Source organism: Limulus polyphemus, unplaced genomic scaffold (genome assembly GCF_000517525.1).
Source record: "Limulus polyphemus unplaced genomic scaffold, Limulus_polyphemus-2.1.2 Scaffold4749, whole genome shotgun sequence".
Classification (NCBI taxonomy): Eukaryota; Metazoa; Arthropoda; class Merostomata; order Xiphosura; family Limulidae; genus Limulus; species Limulus polyphemus.
In genome coordinates, this window is record NW_013670359.1 from 65,996 (window position 1) to 70,845 (window position 4,850).

Consider the following 4,850-nt stretch of genomic DNA (forward strand, 5'->3'; position numbering starts at 1 on the left):
TCGCTAAAGTTTCGTCGGAACGAAGTTACGGAAAGTTAATTAACAAACGAAGACGTAACAATACGATCTTCATATGGTTCACAGAGAATGACCAGTCACGCGTTTCTGCTAGTCGCCTTGAATAAATGCAATTTTAGCTACGATGTACAATACATTAAATTAAAACATTCTCGAAGATGATCCTGGTCTAATCATACTAAAAGTAAATTATCTGATCTAATAAAGTTTTTTCTAATAAAGATTTTTCAGTTGTACATTACTTTGTTCTAGTCTACACGTTCTCATGAATTCACTAACTCATAGAACCACTACTACTTAGTAATAGATATCTCGATGAAACTTGTATTATTAGGTGAAATTATCCCATTACTCTAAAGTTAATTCGGTTTTATTTGAATTTACAACAATATCTTACACGGCGAATCTGAATGACTGACAGACGCATAAAATATAAAATGATTTTTATTTTTAGATAAAACATTTCTAGGTTATTTTTCATAGCATTCAGTACATTTAAATTTTTCTTAATGAGCATTACTCTCAGTACAAATCTTTAAAACTGTTAAAAATGTGATTTTACTCCTTACTAATGTACGTTGTTCTAAAGAAAAATGTTTAAACGAATTAAAAATGGGATTTTACTCTTTATTAATGTACGTTGTTCTAAAGACAAATGTTTAAGCGAATTAAAAATGGGATTTTACTCCTTACTAATGTACGTTGTTCTAAAGACAAATGTTTAAACAAACTAAAAAGGGATTTTACTCCTTACTAATGTACGTTTTTAAAAAACAAATGTTTAAACGAATTAAAAAGGGATTTTACTCCTTACTAATGTACGTTGTTCTAAAGACAAATGTTTAAACGAATTAAAAATGGGATTTTACTCCTTACTAATGTACGTTGTTCAAAAGACAAATGTTTAAACGAACTAAAAAGGGATTTTACTCCTTACTAATGTACGTTTTTAAAAAACAAATGTTTAAACGAATTAAAAAGGGATTTTACTCCTTACTAATGTACGTTGTTCTTAAGACAAATGTTTAAACGAATTAAAAGGAATTTGACTCCTAACTAATGTGCGTTGCTCTAAAGATAAATGTTTATACGAATTGATGATGGGTTTCATTCTCTTTACTGCCCGGCATGGCCAGGTGGTTAAGGCACTCGACTCGCAATCTGAGAGTCGCGGGTTCGAATCCCTGTCACACCAAACATGCTCGCCCTTTCAGCCATGGGGGCGTTATAATGTGACGGTCAATCCCACTATTCGTTGGCAAAAGAGTAGCCCAAGAGTTGGCGGTGGATGGTGATGACTAGCTGCCTTCCCTCTAGTTTTACACTGCTAAATTAGGGACGGCTAGCGCAGATAGCCCTCGTGTACCTGATGATGACAAAACCTTGTAGAAACGTTGTACATTTGCTGTTATGTGAAACTTATATTCAAGTTTTTCTTCATTACCCATTCAAGCCGTCTCCAACCATTATTAGTCTCAAAGTGGGTTCCTCGTCATCGAATTTAACCCTATGGTAGTTACAGATTATTACTGCGATCAAAGTACGTATTCATAAAAAAGCACTAGCCACGTAGTAACTATTGGTTATCAAATACTATTACGATCAAAGTACATCTTCGTAAAGTTACTACTGACTGCGTAGTAATTACTTATCATTACGCGAATAGCACGACCAAAGTACTTCTCCAATCGTTAGCACTGCCCGCATGGTAACCATTGGTAATCACGTGACTACTGCGACTAAAGTTAGCCTTTGCAACATGGAAACTACTGACTATCTGTGACTATCTAATAAGCTGTAACTTTTTCAAAGAAAGAATACTTTCTGTCTCCTCTAGGTTGCGTCATTAATAACTTAATATATAATATAGGTAACTATTGCACAAGTTAAAAATAAATGGCATTCGGGTCAGCATTCTGCTTTGTCACAGTGCTATAATAACAGAACGATCGAGGCATTTAGTTACAGTCATTCTTGTGGTAGTCACTCAAAAAGCTCAGCAAAAAAAAAAGGGAGCTACTCTTTTTTTTCCCCTCACTTACTTAAGCCAACTTCACGGTCAAAGAACAACACTTTGAGGTAAGAACAGACTAGTTTTCTGGATCTAAGTAAATAACTGATTATGTAAAAAATAATTTTGCCAACTCTTTAGGTTAATACTATTTCTTGTTGTAAAACATATGCGCACCTTTCACGTACTTCTAACTTACTCTTAGTTTTATTTTAATCAGTCGCGATTAAAGCCTTCTTTTAAAGCTACTCTCAGGTCAAACTAAGAGCTGCAGTATTAGAAAAGTCCATGAACATTACGTCTAAAGGTACAGATCAAAATCCTACCAGCTTTTGAGTGAATCTCAGGAACTTTTATTAATTATGGCTTTATCACAGGAAACGCTAATAAATGTAGGTTGTATACGAAATTTACCGAATTATAGAAGGATCAAACATGCTTCGTCGCCTTATGACATCTCTTTTTTTTTAATTACTATGGTATAGAGAGATCACTAAAGAAATATGCTACTGAAACTGAACCGATAAATAAAAAAATACATATTGGAAACAATTTCATAGTATCAAAAATTGTCTCTTTTTAAAATACTTACTGGAAGACAACAGATATTTTATTATCATTGTTTCTGATAGACAACAGATGTTTCTTTTTGTTGTTATTTTTACTAGGCAAAATACGTTTTTTTTATAATTATAAGTGCAAAAGTATCAAAATATAAAAAAATATTGAATTTTTATTTGAATTAAATGAAGACAATGATTATAATTTATGATGATAATTTTAATTATGGAGCTTATTTATTTCTTGTTAAATTCAAATGCAAAATTAAATAACTTTTATGTGTCCACTGTTTTTTCACTTGTTTCTAATCAGTTGACTCGAAAGTATAAATTATTTTTGAGTTCCTCTGATGAAAAACTACATTAAAATTTCCATTATAATAAATCATTATTGATTAATTGTATTACAATTATGAAATATTGTATTAATAATATAATATATGTACTTTAATACATTAAATATTTCATTCTATTATATTACTGAAGTAAAAAGTCAACACCTGTTTAATCCATGTTTCTAACTTTTAAGTGTTCAATTTTCCACGAAAAAAACAACAACAGAGAGTAAACGTGCATGTGGGCTTACATTCTGTTAAAAAAAAGTTGTATCTAGCGTGGACGCATAAATAAATATTCATAACTTTACTGTTTACCATTTAAAGATTACTAACAATGTATTTTAGTGTGGCTGAGTAATAGTTTTACTTTTAATTAAATTGAACCTTTTTAATAGTCATTATCAGAATGGTAAAACTTTGTGAATTTAAGTTTTGATCAAACTATAACCTTTTCTGCTTTGATTAATGTGAGTAAGAGAACTGTCAAACGTTGCTTGCATTAATCATTTTCACGATACATTCCTTAGAAGTTCCTTTTTTATTATGGAGAGAGAAAAAATGCGAGAAACCTAAGAAAAGTTCAAATACGACATAAATTTTCAATGTTTTTTTTTCCTTCTTCAATGTCACAATTTGGCAAAGCAAAATTCAATCCAAAGTTATGCTACCCAGTTTCTACCAGACAATGGACATTGTTTTTTATCATCATTTCTACAAGACAACATATATTGTTCTTTATCATTATCTCTACCAGAAAACATACATTGTTTTTCATCATCATTTCTACCAGACAATGGATATTGTTCTTTATCATCATCTCTACCAGACAACATACATTGTTTTTCATCATCATTTCTACCAGACAACAGATATTGTTCTTTATCATCATCTCTACCAGACAACATACATTGTTTTTTATCATCATTTCTACCAGACAACAGATATTGTTCTTTATCATCATTCTACCAGAAAACATACATTGTTTTTTATCATCATTTCTACCAGACAACAGATATTGTTCTTTATCATCATCTCTACCAGACAACATACATTATTTTTTATCATCATTTCTACAATAAGCATTGCTATTTCGTATTGTTATTTCTACCAGACAATAAATATTGCTTTTTGTATTATTGATATTAGACAATTACGCTATGCAAAGTGGTGGACATCCCGGGTTTCAAAACCAAAAAATACTAAAGAAGTTTAAGATCTCATGTAGTATGTTGCATATTTTTACAGTACAGTTGCTCTCAAATTATTCTACTTATTTTCTTTGTACTATCTATTGAAGAAAAAATTTACAGCTTTCAACTAAAAACACAACTCCCCACTACTTTTGTTACGTCACACGAAGAGCGTTGTAATGATGAAGCAACAGTAATCATTGGATGAACGTGATTGAGGACTTTGCTGTAACTAGATACATTTCATCAATCACTTTCATTAAAATGTTTTATTAGATCATGGGTTCACTGACAAATGAAATAAACCACTCACACCATGGATTAACGAACACAGAAACGCTCCTCTTCATCCAATAATAATGAGTAATTGAATAATTCTGTTTATGTATTGATGCAATGAACTATTTTATTGTCTGCCGATGTGAAAAAGGTCACGTGTGTCTGCGCAATATTTTCGAAATATGGGCGAAAAGAATACACTTATACATAGGAATGTTAAAAGTTCTCTTTTTAAATCTTACATTCAAGAAATCCGGCATTATCGAATAAAGAGTCCTTTATTCGGATATTATTAGATATGTTTTTATAGATCTAATCAAGTGTTTACATATAAATAACCCAAGATTAATATTATATTAATATACAACCAATAATACAATTTACAATAACAGTTATTACAAATAGTTATTACAAACAATGATTTATATACAAAAGTGATAAAGTCTTCTTTCTA